General features: G+C 37.3%; 2 non-coding genes across 2 annotated transcripts; both read left to right on the forward strand.

Moving 5' to 3' along the window:
* Positions 1 to 9,690: 9,690 nt before the first annotated feature.
* trnas-gcu (transfer RNA serine (anticodon GCU)) lies at positions 9,691 to 9,772 on the forward strand. Its single transcript has one exon. It is a non-coding gene; the product is annotated as a tRNA-Ser (tRNA).
* Positions 9,773 to 10,231: 459 nt separating this feature from the next.
* trnal-aag (transfer RNA leucine (anticodon AAG)) lies at positions 10,232 to 10,313 on the forward strand. Its single transcript has one exon. It is a non-coding gene; the product is annotated as a tRNA-Leu (tRNA).
* Positions 10,314 to 17,536: the final 7,223 nt, after the last annotated feature.

Consider the following 17,536-nt stretch of genomic DNA (forward strand, 5'->3'; position numbering starts at 1 on the left):
TATGGTGTTCTAGATGGCTACTTAATTTACACCTTAACACGAAGCAGGATGTAAGCCTAAACATGTCCTGTTCTCCAAAAAAGATGATGTACTGTACATTTCCTCCTGCCGCCCCATCATAAGTGCTTCTTCTCATCGCAGTTTCATAATAACACATCTAACATTCTGTCACGTTCCTTACAGTAAAAACAGCTTGAGTAAAATAAAGGAAAGGTTTGTTTACTGGTTAAAAGGTTTGCATTACTCATTACGATTTATCTTAATGATGCTACCAAGTTAATTATCCAGGCTTGCTAACAGTGTAGATAAACCAGTGTTTTTTTCACCCACACCCAGAAATAGAGGATTTTGATTTTTTTTTTTTTTAAAGGGAGAAGTAAAAAAACAAAAATTTCCTTTTTAACGCCGAAACGTTAATGAACCTGTGAGTTTGTAAACTAGTTAAGCTGAGAATAAACAGACAAATATTAGCATTAGTTAGCATTATCTAGCATTAGTTTGTGTAAATTCACCGTACATGGTGACTGATTAAAGTCTCAAAAACCTCCTGTCCCAGTCCATCATCCGAAATCTATCTAAATATTATACGGAATAATTATTAAAACCTTCACCCGAGTTCAGCAAGCTTTACACTCTATATGATATTGTGTAAATGAAATGATTAGCTAGGTTCGCTAGCTAGATAACATACATCTGTAACCAAGTCCTTTGGGGCGCTAACTGGATAAACACTAGTCTAATCATGATTTAGTGTGAAACCAGTACTCAGGGTTGGGAAAAGTGATCTGTTTGATGGGGTAAATATTATAATGTGGAAATAAATTCTCGTTAGCCGAGCTCATCAGCTTGGTTCAGGAGTTTAGCATTAGCACCAGTAGGCAAGTTTGCTAGCAGGCTAACTAAACATTATATTTACATCAACTGACCCAAACAATTGTGTAATAATTACAACAAACAGACAAGTTCTCTCAGTAGATAACATTAATCTATAATTTATTATTTACACTAGCTAGCAAGCTGCCCAATCACAAGACTTAGCATGTCTATAGCATATTATGCTATTCCAAGTAAACAAATCCACTAATATGTGTAAAATGGTGTTTGATCCTTTACAGTTAGAATTTCAGACTATGATCCTGACAGGTTGGGTCTTGAAGGCTATCTGTATTTTGTTATTTTGACATTTTCATTTCACACTGTAGTGAATGACTCAAAGTTTCTGATACTCTTTAAAAAGGGATTTGTAAATAAGTGAGAAATTAATGTCATGTATTGGAGTTGAGTTGAAAATCAACATTTTATATATATACACATATCTTGATGTATAGAAATGATCTGACCGAGGCTGTAATAGATGCAAATGAAATACTTTATTAGAGTTAGGATAGGAGGATGATGAGAGGAGGGTTAATATTGGTTGAAATGATATTAGGTGAAAGACATACACAGATAATTCATTAACACTAAACCTGGAAATGTAACGAGAAAAGAAAAAATCCCCCAAAAGGGCATGTAACTTTCTCTAAAGCATTGGCAAAACTTCTTTCAATATAACAAAACTGTGTGAAGGTTTTTGTACAGTTCAGCTGGATTTCCTGTCACTGTGGGCTCCAGAGCACAGTAGTATAGAGCAGAGTCTGATACAGCAGCAGAGGAGATGTTCAGATACACTTGTTTATCATCAACTTTAACAGACATTCTTGGGGGAGGATCAGAATTATAAGTTCCACTTTGAACAATATAAAGAAGGAACTCAGGTTTAGATTTTGGATATTGTCTGTACCAGTACAGGTTGTCTGTTGCACCACTTTTTTTGTAGCTGCAGGACAGAGTAACATCATTACCTTCATCTACAGCTTTATGAGGGAAATCTGGCTCTATTGAATCTGCCATGGAGTCACCTGTCATAGAGAAGAGAACATAATGTTTTTAACCTTTAAATAATCAACAGGAAATACTTAAGTCAGACTCACACTCTGCATTTTCACACTGCATCACCACACAGACTAATATTTAATATAATATAGTTAATATTTCTGTAATAACAAAAAGTCAATGTTAACTCACCTAGTGAAAGCCACAGATACATGAATATAACAGTGAACATGATGACTGGTCTTAGCTCAGTGAAAATAGTAGAGATCTTTCTGTAATCTAATATCTTAACACCATAAAGCTTCAAAATTGCTCCACCCCACAGCATCACATGACAGTGTCACCAATGTTGTTGTCAGATTGTTGATTCTTACTGAAACATCCTGGCTTTACATTCAGCCTCATATGGGAAACCTGTCCAGAGGACATTTAAGTAAACACATACTGAAAGCAGGAAATTAATGTATTTATGTAAAAATTATCAATTTAATCTAGTAAAAATCTAATCTAATAATTACATTGTCAGTATTTTAATTGTATATGTTAGTGATGTCTCTAAATTAGAGAATTATTGTATAAACACCAGCAGGCAGATTAATGTTAAAAACACTAAGTAGAAGAGAATAAGATTTAATTGAGAATAAGGAATAATTTTTACTTGATAATTAAGGTTTAAACTCACAATAGCATTAGAAGAAGAGAAAGAAGAGTAAAGGCAGATTTCCAGTTTTCAGTGTTTCTGACACAGCAGGTAATTTTGCTTGTCACAGAAATGACATTAGATGAGTATTTATTCTTATGACAGTTTAGTGTTAAGTGGACAGTTGTGTTGTTTAATCATAATGATATCTCTGAAATTATCTTAGGCACTAAGAGTAACCAGGACAGGGGTTAGGATATTATATCAGCAGTATGTATGATAGAAGAACAAGTATACTCTATGTCACAAAGGTTTTACTGTGAAAAGTAGCTTCCATCATCTCAGAGAATGTGAGCAGGTTGTGTGGTAGTGTCTCTAGAACTTAACCCACAATAAGATAAGTGACTGCGCCATCTTGTGTTCACTGAAGAGAAAAACTTTAACTTGGACAAAATAAAAACCTGCAAACAGTTCATACAGCCATACATACACTATATTGCCAAAAGTATTCGCTCACCTGCCTTGACTCGCATATGAACTTGAGCGATTTAACCCTCTGGGGTTGACGGCATTGTCGACGATGCCAGTCACTTTTTTCTCTTTGAAAGTGTTTTTGTAAATGAAATTATATTGTAGCAACCCAGAAAAAACATATGCACACAAACGGTAGACGGTTGTCTTTCCAAAAAGGTTATTGCCAAATAACAATTTAAATTAAATTACTTAAATTAAATGCCAAATTAAATTACTGTTAAAAATAAAAAAACAAAGGTACACTATATTGCCAAAAGTATTCGCTCACCTGCCTTGACTCGCATATGAACTTAAGTGACATCCCATCCCTAATCCATAGGGTTCAATATGACGTCGGTCCACCCTGTGCAGCTATAACAGCTTCAACTCTTCTGGGAAGGCTGTCCACAAGGTTTAGGAGTGTGTTTATGGGAATTTTTGATCATTCTTCCAGAAGCGCATTTGTGAGGTCACACACTGATGTTGGACGAGAAGGCCTGGCTCTCAGTCTCCGCTCTAATTCATCCCAAAGGTGTTCTATCGGGTTGAGGTCAGGACTCTGTGCAGGCCAGTCAAGTTCATCCACACCAGACTCTGTCATCCATGTCTTTATGGACCTTGCTTTGGTCACTGATGCACAGTCATGTTGGAAGAGGAAGGGGCCAGCTCCAAACTGTTCCCACAAAGTTGGGTGCATGGAATTGTCCAAAATGTCTTGGTATGCTGAAGCATTCAGAGTTCCTTTCACTGGAACTAAGGGGCCAAGCCCAGCTCCTGAAAAACAACCCCACACCATAATCCCCCCTCCACCAAACTTTACACTTGGCACAATGCAGTCAGACAAGTACCGTTCTCCTGGCAACCGCCAAACCCAGACTCGTCCATCAGATTGCCAGATGGAGAAGCGCGATTCGTCATTCCAGAGAACGCGTCTCCACTGCTCTAGAGTCCAGTGGCGGCGTGCTTTACACCACTGCATCCGACGCTTTGCATTGCACTTGGTGATGTATGGCTTGGATGCAGCTGCTCGGCCATGGAAACCCATTCCATGAAGCTCTCTGCGCACTGTTCTTGAGCTAATCTGAAGGCCACAAGAAGTTTGGAGGTCTGTAGCGATTGACTCTGCAGAAAGTTGGCGACCTCTTCGCACTATGCGCCTCAGCATCCGCTGACCCCGCTCCGTCAGTTTACGTGGCCTACCACTTCGTGGCTGAGTTGCTGTCATTCCCAAACACTTCCACGTTCTTATAATACAGCTGACAGTTGACTGTGGAATATTTAGGAGCGAGGAAATTTCACGACTGGATTTGTTGCACAGGTGGCATCCTATCACAGTTCCACGCTAGAATTCACTGAGCTCCTGAGAGCGACCCATTCTTTCACAAATGTTTGTAAAAACAGTCTGCATGCCTAGGTGCTTGCTTTTATACACCTGTGGCCATGGAAGTGATTGGAACACCTGATTCTGATTATTTGGATGGGTGAGTGAATACTTTTGGCAATATAGTGTATATATTCATACTGTGGATTAGTAATTATATATTAGAACTTACAATTAAATTGTATTTACAACACCAGGTTACGTTATTTAATGTAAAGCACAAAAAGAAATAATAACAGAAAACTAAAAGGAAACAGATGTTGAAAACAGTTGTAAATCTCAACAACTAAACTGAACTGGCCATTGAGAAATACTTTATGTTCACATGACATACTTCCTTTCCTATCAGGGGATTAAACACACACACACACACACACAATTCCCTTTAGATAAATTTACTCAGACGCTTGTTCATGAATCACAACATAATGATTCTTTCTCACACTGAACACTGCAAAAGAGCAGAAGACAACAATGCACTAATGAATAAGACGGTTCTAGTTACTTGTTTGAAAATACAAGGAATTGGTTTGCTGATAATAAGATAATCCTTAGTTTTGAAGATGATCTCCTTCTGTTGAGGTTGAACTTGTTGAACATTGGACTTTAACTGATTAGTTTGACTATTATATATGTGAAGTTAAGACACTTAGACAATAAAATGCCCTTCATCTGCAGTGTAATTACTCCAGACAGAACAGAGAGGATCATGAGTCCACTGGCATTGTGGAATTCTGCTATGAGGATTGACCTGAGCCTTGTCTTTAGTGCACTTGTTATCAGTCAATATGGAATTGTACCATGAGGGTAGAATTCTTTCGTTATTATAAAAATTACTCCATACTGCAAGAAAATACTTTAAGCAGAAGGATTTTAACAGGAGTTTAGGTTAGTGTCAGTTTGTGGGCAGTTTTGCATCACTTCCAAAAAAACATGACAGCAGGAAAATTTGCTAGGAGAAATTGCACTTTTGTGTGAATGAGTGTGTGAAAGGGTTTGTGGAGTGCAAAGGACTGACATCCCATTCAGGGTGTTTTCCCACCTCATGTCTGGGACAGACTCTGTGTCTACTATGACCCTGACCAATAGAGAAAAAGATAGAATCCCCAAAAGGGCATGTAACTTTCTCTAAAGCATTGGAAGAGCTGCTTTCAATATAACAAAACTGTGTGAAAGTTTTTGTACAGTGCAGCTGGATTTCCTGTCACTGTGGGCTCCAGAGCACAGTAGTATAGAGCAGAGTCTGATACAGCAGCAGAGGAGATGATCAGATCCACTTTCTTATTCGTTTTATCTTGCTCTTTTTTAAGTTTTATGGACAATCGTGGATGAGGTGGTTGAGCCTCAGTGACATATTCACTGCTTTCATCAATCAGCAGCAGAAACTCAGGTCTTGATCCAGGTTTTTGTCGATACCAGTGGAGTCTGTTAACTGATCCAGTATATGTGCAGGGCAGTGAGATGTTGCTGCCTTCCATTGAAAATACATTGGTTTGATCTGGTTTAATGTTATTGTCAGCAGCCTCTGCTATAAAAACATTACAACAATATTGTTATATTTTAATCATAAATGACACATTTCACATGGAAAATTGTGTCTTCTTAATTAGAAAAAAATAATATTTTGTGTGCAGTGTATATGACTTACCAACATCAGCAAGAGTGAAAAACACCACGAAGAGGAACAACATTGTTTTCATGAGTGTTTAGTTCAAACCTCTAGCTTTAGAAATGAATGTCAGTGTTACTATTTGATGTACATCTCCACCTCTAGCTGCGCCTACTTGTATTTATGCATATTCATGATAACTGTTCTATACTGTATACTGTTTATATAAATCTGTAGAAATGTTTTTGTATTAATAAACAATGTGGTCCTAAGCCATGGATTCACTCGTACCATTTATTCAATTTTCCTGTGATATTTTGACATTGTTAGTTACATCACTTGTTTTTGGGTCTCTCTCTCTCTCATTAATAAAATAAGAATCTTTTAATGGATGGACATTCAGGAATTGTTATAATATGTAATAAAGTCCTTTCTTTAGTAGTTGGTGTTTGTGACTGCACTGTGTGACACTGGTTTTGTTGGTGTGTAAACTAAACCCATCACTGGGTCACACGGTTATCACAGTGTCTTTGGCATAGTGTTACTTTCCATTTGTAATTTTACAGATTGTTCTATTGCCTCATTGTTCTGTGAAATTCTATTTAAGACAGTTTTACTGGATTAAATGTACTTAGCAGGGGTATTTATTGTTTTTTTTGTGTAGAAATCTGTTTTGTTTATTTACCTTATTTTACATATGTTAGTGATATCTCTAAATTAGAGAAAGTTTGTGTAAACACCAGCAGGCAGATTAATGTTAGAAACACTAAGTGGAAGAGAATATGATTTATTTTAGAATGAGGAAGAAATTAGTAGTTTCCCTTGGTAATTAAGATTGAATTAATCCCTTATTTCTCAGCTCTAACAGTTAAATCTGAAAAACAAAACTTTCCTGTACTCACACTAGCATCAGAAGAAGAGAAAGAAGAATAAAGGCACATTCACATATAAGTTTCTAGTTTTTAATGTTTCTGACACAGCAGGTGCCAAAGAAATGACATTAGATGATTATTTATTCTTATGACAGTTTAGTGTTAAGTGGACAGTTGTGTTGTTTAATCAGAATGATATCTCTGAAATTAGCTTAGGCACTAAGAGTAACCAGGGCAGGGGTTAGGATATTATATCAGCAGTATGTATGATAGAAGAACAAGTATACTCTATGTCACAAAGGTTTTACTGTGAAAAGTAGCTTCCATCATCTCAGAGAATGTGAGCAGGTTGTGTGGCGCTCTAGTTCTAGACCAGCATTAAGATAAGTGACTGCGCCATCTTGTGTTCACTGAAGAGAAAAACCTTAACACCAAAAAAAATTGTTTTTTAACTTACCAAATTTATATATGTGCAGAAATATAACATAAATAATAAATAACACAAAAAATAATTGTTTCTCTTTCTCTCTCTCTCTCTCTCTCTCTCTCTTTCACACACACACACACACACACAAACACACACACACACAGCCATTTGCTCACCCATTCACACCTAGGGGCAATTTAACATTATCAATCAATCTACTTAGACTAGCATTATTTAGATATTACTTCAAACTTGTTGCAAAATATACACTAATAATATTAAAAATTAGATGATTGTTCAGTAAGTGGCAATATACAGTATCTCACAAAAGTGAGTACACCCCTCACATTTTTGTAAATATATGGCAACCTGTAGCTCTGGTGAACTCCATGCCCAAGAGGGTTAAGGCAGTGCTGGTAAATAATGGTGGCCACACAAAATATTGACACTTTGGGCCCAATTTGGACATTTCCACTTAGGGGTGTATTCACTTTTGTTGCCAACGGTTTAGACATTAATGGCTGTGTGTTGAGTTATTTTGAGGGGACAGCAAATTTACACTGTTATACAGGCTGTACACTCACTACTTTACATTGGAGCAGAGTGTCGTTTCTTCAGTGTTGTCACATGAAAAGATATAATAAAATATTTACAAAAATGTGAGGGGTGTACTCACTTTTGTGAGATACTGTATGTCCATGTGTCCATACAGCCCTAAAACATCAGGCATGTGTGGCTTGGGGTGCAGTCAGAATTCTAATTCATCCCAAAAATGTTGAGTGGGTTTGAGTTCAGGGCTGTGTGCAGGTAACTCAATTTATTCCACACCAAACTTGTAATAAACATCTTCATTGAGCTGGAACATGTTTTTGTAAGAATATAAAGACATCCTACAATTGTGCAGCAGTTTGGAGAATGCCCACATACTGGTGTGATGGTTAGGTGTCCACAAATATAGCCATATTGTACATATTCAGGAATTTGTTAGAATTAGTATTGTTGTAATAATGTAGTAATAATTGGTTGTGCATGTCAATAAAGAAACATGTAAAAATATGTTAATATAAATACTGAACCCTTCTCAATATCTCAGTACCTCAGGTTATGGACTCTCCTTTCATACATATGCATACTTGTACCCTTTTTTAAAGGGCTACTGCAATATAAGCAGAACATTCATAAAGCTGCAACAAAATGTTCCCAATTATATATTTGCTTGAAATCTAATTTGTGCAAAGCCAATATTAAGGTATAACTTGTACTCAATTCACAGACAGATTAAAGTGCACAGTGGAATTGCACATTTTATTAGGTAGAATGTGTGTGTGTGTGTTCAGTGATTGTTTGCAGTCCGAATGGCCCAGGGGAAGAAGCTGTTTGTAAGTCTGGTGGTGTGAGACTTTGTTGACCTGAAGCGCCCCCCAGATGGCAACAGGTCAAACAAGTGATGAGCAGGATGTGAGGAGTCTCCTGTGATGGCCTTGATTTTGCTGAGGCAGCGGGACCTGGACATGTCATCCAGGGAGGGCAGAGGGCAGCCGATGATTTTTTGAGCTGTTTTTCACCCTCTGCACAGTTTGTCCTCATCTGTGCAGTCTGCGTACCACACACCCAGACAGTATGTCAGTGTGCTCTCCACAGAGGTCTATAAAGTTTGAGCCCTCGGGTAGCGTGGCCATGTGGTCTAAGGCCCTGGGTTTAGGCTCTAGTCTCTTTGGAGGCAGGGGTTCAAATCCCGCCGCTGTCAGCTGAGTCTTTTCAAGGCAGTGGTTGTGGGCTCTGGCACCCCAAAGCTTTACAGTGGTTGTGGCTCCTGTGCCTTCTGCAAATGTGCTTAAGAGTTGACGTTAGCAGGCTGCCTAGATGCAAAAAAAAAACCGAGCACGCTCGCACTGTACCGGAGACCCCAGACCTGGGTGCTGAAATAGCTCCCAGGTTTTGGCAACTGGTGTCAACACCTGGCTTTGAGACGCTGCTCCGTTTCACACCTTGCTTTTTCAAACAGCAAGTCCAAACAACCACAGAACGGTACGCAAAACACGGTTTTTGTGTGTGAGCTGCATCAGTTGTGCCCTTACCATGGTTACGAGCTACCAACAAAACAACAATTCAACCAAGAATAAAAAATCGACATAAGAAGTGGTGGCCAAGAGGTTTGGGCAATGGAGTGCAAGTGCCAGGTGCACTGAGGTGTAAGGTCATGTGGGTGACCTAGGACGCCAAGAGGTTAAGGAGACAGACTGCTAATCCACGTGGGATGGGCTCCAGTTGCTTTGGGAACAGGCTTGTTTAAACGCGTTGGGTTATGGCGCTCCACTACGGAATTGTCGCCATCTCTGTGGACATTCGGCCTTGGGTGCCTTACCTATACCTGACGAGGTGGCCGAGAGGTTAAGGCGATGGACTGCTAATCCATTGTGCTCTGCACGCGTGGGTTCGAATCCCATCCTTGTCGTTTGTGTGACCTTCAACCGCCTCTTTGCATACAGAATGCTTTGTACCTGGTCTGCCAGACTATGCTAGAGGGGAGTGAGAAAAGCTAGTCCTGGGTCTAGGTGTTTTGCAGCCGTGGGCTGTATTTCCATGTTGGTTGGACACAGATGCTGTTAGGCTGACAGGTCGCCAGTGGAGATCCATGCAGATCAATGCAGTGCTCAGTCCCGAAGACAGCGGCCCGGATCGTGCACCTTTCTTGCAACAGACTGGGATGCAAGTTCATTTCAGCAAACCTTGTCAACAAGAGCCTAAGGCTGTCAATCCACTTTGCAAAACCTTTCCTGGGTTTGGATCTTGAATCACGTCTGGTAATGGAAGCGTGCGTGGTACAACCATTGCTACCGCCTGCCAGAGTGCCTCGCTTTCCCGACCTGGCAGGCCTCCCTTGACCAAAGCCCCCCAACTTTCCAAGGGCATGGGTAGCGTGGCCGAGCGGTCCAAGGCGCTGGATTAAGGCTCCAGTCTCTTCGGGGGCGTGGGTTCGAATCCCACCGCTGCCAGCTGAACTTTTTGGTCGACAACAGCAGAAGGTTGTTCCTTCACCCACACTTTCAGGAGTGTGCGGTTGAGAGCGAGGCCTTAATGCTGAGTTCACACTGCAAGATTTTCAAAGTTGTTGGGTCACCATTGTTTTCACACTGCACGACTATCTATCGGCTTGATTTCTGTTTATTTCTGATAAAAACCTATAACCTCTAATTAACTATAACATCGTGCTCCAACACTCCGTCCAGCGTGTATCCAGCCTTGATGCCCAATGACGCCTGAGATAGACACAGGCTCCCCGTGACCCGAGTATAGATCGGATAAGCGGTACAGACAATGAAATGAAATTGTGCTCCAACCAAAGCCGTGCTTGCTGATATTGAATAGAATAGAATAGAATAGAATAGAATAGAATAGAATAGAATAGAATAGAATAAATTTTATTGTCTTTGCACATAAGGAGTACAACAAAACTGTGGGTGCTCTTCTCAACAACAGTGCACTGAAATATAATACAATGAATAGCATAGCAAGTAGTATAGAAAAATAAGAAATAAATAGGAAAATAATAAAATATTTAAAGAAATACAAAAAACATTAAACTGTCCAAGGATTTCCTATGAAAATGATACAAATCTAACCCAAAAATAATCTGTTTGCTGTTTAACCCTTAGGAGTCGGCAAGCCCGCCGGTGGGAACACTTGCATTTTTTCTGGTAACCGTGAAAAGAACTTAAAATGCTCCGTCATTTTTGATCATACACATAAGTGTAGTACATCATTTGAATCTGTAAGGGTCTACTTTTATTCATGTACACTCACAATATCCACAAAACATTGTGCTTTTGTAAAATAAAGAAAATAAACAGGGTGCACTTTCAGCCGTCTCAGTCTCCGCGAAAATATTTTTGAAACGTGTCACTAAAATGAACTGAAACTCCGTGAATTCTGCACACACAGACATGAGAAATATATCTATAGAAAGCTTAAAGGGTCTACTTTTAAATGATGCAAGTCATATCGAAAATCACGGATTATGTAATCCGTGTGAAACCAAGGAGAGGCACAGAATTTCTGTCGCACTTCATTATCTGATCTATATGGTAGTTGAGTCAAATAAAGTCACAAAGTGGATTTGTTTAAATACCAGGCTATTTACTTTTCTTATTGTTTATTCAGTTATGATTACCTTTAAAACTACATTTATTTATATAGTTGATACTTCTCAGTTCCTGCTGATTTATTTAGAATTATGAACAGAAAGTGGGCAACAATTTGTAGAGTCTGTCTATGGGATCATAGATCACAGGGTATGATAAATCACAGAGGTAAAATGTTTGAAGATGCACTGCCACATTTCAGTTAAAAGGAAGCCATTTGATTGCTTGTTTATCTTTTATTGATTAACTCTTCCTATAACTCTTTCGACAAACTTTGCAACCTGAATTTGAACATTTTATTTTCTTGGTCTTTAACAAAACAGTTTTAATCCTTTCTCAACAGCCCTGCATTATGTGAAGGGAGTGCATCCCCAAACCAGGGTATATAACCAGGGTATCTTTAGAAAGCTGATACTTGTAAGCTTACTCTTCAAGACTGAGAATTACTCAAGTGCTTATTAACAGCTATAATCAAGATCCAAAGACATCCAAAGAAGTACCAAGTTTGTTTTCCTTTTGCTCTCTGGATCTTCATAAAGCTTCTTGAAGCTCCACCCTGCAGTATCACATGACAGGGCTGATTGTTGATTCTTACCTTTGAATCCAGGATTTATTGAATTTATTGTTTGAATGAAAACAATTTTTTTGTAAAATGTCTTGCTAATGTTAACATCATAAAGGTTCATGAAGCTCCACCCCACAACAACAGAAGGTTAAAGGTAGTTACATATGAAAAATACAGCATTAGTACAAGTGCACTAGAGATTTTAAACACAGTTTAGTCTAAAGTGGACAGTTGTTTTATGTGAGCTGGTATATCTGAAATTATCTACTACTGAGATGAACCATGGCAGGGGTTAAGATAATATTTGTGCAGTATGTATGATAGAAGTAGAGGTAGAGCCTATATCACAGAGGGTTTATTGTGAAAAGTATGTGAAAAGAATGTTCAGGTTTATATGCTGCTCTAGTATTCGGCCCATCATAAGATAACTGAGTTCACCATCTTTGTGTTCATCAAGGAGAAAAACCTTAAGACACAAAGAAATGTTCACAGACAAAAAGAGGCTTGAGTCATCAGAAACAGTATTTAAACTTTGCACTTCATATATTTATAAAGGATTTTTTCTCTGTAACACTGTAATACATTATGTGTTAGTTTTTGCCTCTTCAAGGCAGTGGTGGTGAACTTGCTGTTGTTCACTGCAACAAACTCAAAAGATTCAGTGCTGCCTTCCATGATATAGTGTTGGTATATTGTATATTGTAAAATTCTGCTGTGATGATTGAACCAAGCTTTTACTTTTTATTTCCAGGTTATCAAGGAATATAGAATAGAAATTGTGTGTATAGGCGTTCTGCAATTTCAGTTTTCTTTCTTAATTAAGGCAAACCAATGACAAGTGATTCTTTTAATGGTTTTTACTGATTCTCCAAAGATTGTTTCTAGACTGCAGTAAGATCACAAATCATGCAATGCTTATATATAAAAGAACGGAAGATTATGTATAGCATATATTATTATACTTATATATATTATATATTATTGTACTTATAATCCAAGAAGTCAGCTCTGAAGGATGTGACAAGAGGCTTAAAACATGGCCAACAATAAGATTACGCCATCTTGTGGAGGAAGGAGAATAATAACAATTTGCAGAACTTTATTCAACTTCTGAACGTGTACAGAGCCTCAGCTGCTTTATTATATAAGTTTTGATTGTTTGAATAACATTGTAGAAAATAATAATAATAATAATAATAATAATAATAATTTAATAAAAAATAGTGTTAGTCATTTAAAAATGAATTAACTTACTATTGTTTTATGATCCAGCAAAGAGATGCTGTGTGAGCTATAGCATGATGGCTCTATGAATAAAAGTGTATTTTATTTTAAAAACATTGTAAATTCTTATTGATTTTAAACTCAGGTTGCTGTGTAGAGTTTTGAATGCTTTGCCAATATCCACTTTGCTCCTAGACAAGATTAAATAAAATAGTTACAGATGAATGAATGAATGAATGAATGAATGAATGAATGAATGAATGAATGAATGAAATGTGTCAATAATATAAACTTATTATAAATAATGAGAACAAAAGGGAAAGTTTTCCCCAAAAAGCCATGTAAATTTTCCCCATGTAAATTTCTTATTGGCATAACTGCTTTCGACATAACAAAAAAGTTTTTGTACAGTGCAGCTGGATTTCCTGTCACTGTGGGCGTCAGAGCACAGTAGTATAGAGCAGAGTCTGATACAGCAGCAGAGGAGATGTTCAGATCCACTTGTTTATCTTCATGAACTTTAGCAGACATTCCATGGGGGATGGGGGAACTTAGATCTCCACTTGGAGTAACATAAAGAAGGAACTCAGGTTTAGAGTTCATATATTGCCTGTACCACTGCACATTATATATGGTATCACTGAAGCCTTTGTAGCTGCAGGACAGAGTAACATCATCACCTTCATCTACAACTTTATGAGTAAAAAGTGGCTCTATTGGATCTGCCATGGAGTCACCTGTTATAGAGAAGACAACATATTGTTTTTTTTTCTAAATAATTTAATAATAAGGTATTACATAAATTATACTCACAATTTACTACTGTTTAAAAACACATGTGTTCATCCTTGATTCAGAACATATTATTTTTGCAATAAGAAAAATGTTTACTCACCCAGTGAAAGCCACAGACACATGAATATAACAGTGAACATGATGAATGATCTTAGCTGAAGGAAACTATTCTTTCTGTACACTGATATGTTAACATCATCAGGATTCATGAAGCTCCACCCCACAGCATCACTCACATGACAGTGTCACTAATGTTACTGAAAGATTCTTGATTCTTACTGAAGCATTCTGGCTTTACATTCAGTCTCACATGGGGAACATGTCCTAAATCTATTTTAAACAAACACAAAAAGCTAAACTAAAAGCAGGAACTGATAATGAACTGCAATAATCACTATAATAAAGTTTAATCATGTAATTATTGAAATAATTATTATACAAACATTAAATCACAATTTTAAAAAAGCTTCTGTTGTTGCTGCTGTCATTTGGTGCCATTTGTGCCACATTCTGCAAAATTATGTAACATGATAAATCATGACTTCAGAATTGAGTGTGATTGTGTGTAGTTGTCATGTTTAATCCATTTTATTTTTATTGTAATAATTTACAGTAACAGTACATACATAATCGTGAACTAAGCTTAATGGCTTAGTGGTTAGCTTGTTCCCCTCACACCGCCAGTATCCTGGGTTCACGTCTCGCTCCCACTCACTGTGTGTGGAGTTTGCATATCCATCTCTCCGTGCTTGGAGGGTTTCCTCCCATAGTTTAAAGACATACTTCTAGGCTGATTGGAGTCTCTAAATTGGAAGTAGTGTGTGTGCCCTGTGATGGGTTGGCACTCTGTCCAGGGTGTATCCTGCCTTTATGCCTGAGATAGGCACAGGCTCCCTGTGACCTGATGATAGATCGGATTAGAGGTAAAGACAATGAGGAAAAAAAAAAACCTGAATTAACACTTGCTTAAATCTGAACTAATGCATGAGTTAAGGCATGTACTAATCACAAACTAATAAAGAGCTAACTTTAACTATGCTGTGACTTTTATAAATTCATGTGGGAATAATTCACATACATTTCACATTATTTATATAATTTGCCATATGAAGCTGCACATGATGGATGACACTGGATTACTTTTATCATTTAATCTGATCCTCTTTATTGAACATAGAAGAACACACTAATAATAAACACCAGTAATTTCATCTCAACCCATTTTGTATCTTTCTCCATTCATTTCTCTTCCGATCCCACTGTAGTATTAGTATGTGCGCTGGGTGACTCGGGTCCAGGGCTCTGCTCCTTTGAACACAACATAACATTCATTATTTTTCCGTGTTTTAGTCTTAAATGTGGCTGTGTTACTTTTAACTACTGGGTCTATGTTAATCAGGTCTGCTGGCTTTCAATCCTTCAACAGTTACACTGCTCATGTTTTGGGTCACTACCCTTCAATATCAATGTGGCACATGACTCTGTACTTTCCAACTAAGTTATCAAATAACACCACACAATGTGAAAGAAAGTTCACAACCCTGTTACTTAATGTCGTCTAGTCAGAGATCATTTCTGTCATTTGTCAGAGAGTCAAACTTTTCCTAAAGGTGAAGAATCTTCTGCTTTTATATCATAATTGTCTGTTTTGCTTTGTTTTGCTTGTCAAGAGCAATCTGTATTGTGGGTGCTCCTTTTTAAAGAGATATCTAAGATATGTAAATTGGCTGCAGGCAAAATGATGATGGTTAAAAATTGAATTGGGTCAATTTCAAGGCAGATAATTAAAAAAATCTAAACGTGTAAAAAAATCTAAAAAAGAAAACAATTTTAAATAATGAATTATCTTTTCATGTGTCTGAATGTAGAAAAGGCTACAAGCAAACCTGCTTCTTTATTGCTTTACTACAATGGTTTAAAAAATAATAATAGCACACCAACTTAAAATACAGCCTATGAGTAGTATGATGGATATCTGGAATATTTCCTTTCTAGACCACCAGAGGGCAGCACTGAACATTAGTGTTGAACTCTATTTTGGTTCTATGTTCATTTCCCCTGTTCAGTTGGTTCACCTGTTTAGTGTTATGTGAGTAGTGACACAGGAATTAGCTTCCCGAGTTAAGCTCCTTTGCTCTACCTTGTAATTGCCTAGCTTCTGTTTGAAGCATGTTTGTTTGCCTAGCCTAACCTAGCCTAGCCTAGCCTAAACTGGCTTAGCCTAGCTTAGCATAGCCTAGCCTAGTGTAATTCTGAATCAGGTTTTGGTTTGCTTTATTTTACTGCAGTTTCTGCTTCTATGTAGTAGTTTATTTAGCAGAATAAAAGGCAAAAAAATGTTATTAAAAATGAAATGTTTTAAAATGTATGTGTATTGTTAAATCCTTTATTATAAGAAAAAGAATTGTGGGACCTTTTGATCCCGTTCACCAAAAAGATTTCTTAAATTCATTTACTGATGTTCTCAGTGACTCTTTATAAGTTACTGATGTCATTTGTGACGATCTGAACAAATGACATCAGCGAGTCTGCAAATCCTTCTTCATTCTCCTAGTCCAATCATTTAATTCACAAATGAAGCAGTTCGATCAGAATCAATAGTTCTACCATCAGTCTCAAGGTAAGAGGCGTCTGACCAACGATATGATCCTTCACAGTCCACTTTCTGTTTTTTAATCCATAAGACTGTTGTAGTTAAGATTAGTGCTTCATAGTGCTGCTTGAAGAATTCTATTCAACAAGGCCTTGTGTTTTTGTGAGATTGCTAGCTTGTTAGTTGCTGGCTTGCTAAAGTCAGCTCTTGGCTCTGTAATGATCTGAAATAACATGCAGAACAAACAGAACCCTAAGGAACAACAGTTACAGAAAAAGCATACAACTGCCAGAGAAAGCTTACCAGCTTACCAGCTACTACTACTGCTCAGGTCCTGTGATAGTCTCAGTGTTGTGTACAATAATATTTTCATCCTTGGGCTTTATTCTTTTTATCTTTTATAATCAGTATAGTCTGGAATAATTGGGGTATTTCCCATATTCACATTAGTTAAAATAAATAGTACACAAATGGTGTGATGCTTCACTACAATTTACACATCCTATCTAGTGTATATTATGTTTTTTTAACTAATACCTACATTTCATCTGGATGTAGATTCATCTTGTAAATTAAACTGTACTGATAAGAAAGACACATTTTTAAGTTTTTATGTGTTATGCATAATTTCTTTTTAAACCTATTTCTGTGTCATTTGTAGCTATTTTGAATGAAATTCAGGTTATTTTCAGAGCTGAGGTAAGAGCATATAGTGAGGAATTAATACCAGTATAGAGCACATTGATGTTTACTGTTTGTCAGTAAGCTGTATGGGACTTTCATGTGTGATAATGAAAGCCATATTGATTAATTAAGAATTAATCATTTAAATTCATTTTAAGGTTGTTGAATTTTGTGTTACATCTACATGAGAGAAATCATACAGTTTTTTTTATTGAT

Source organism: Hemibagrus wyckioides, unplaced genomic scaffold (assembly GCF_019097595.1).
Source record: "Hemibagrus wyckioides isolate EC202008001 unplaced genomic scaffold, SWU_Hwy_1.0 Contig2, whole genome shotgun sequence".
NCBI classification, from domain to species: Eukaryota; Metazoa; Chordata; class Actinopteri; order Siluriformes; family Bagridae; genus Hemibagrus; species Hemibagrus wyckioides.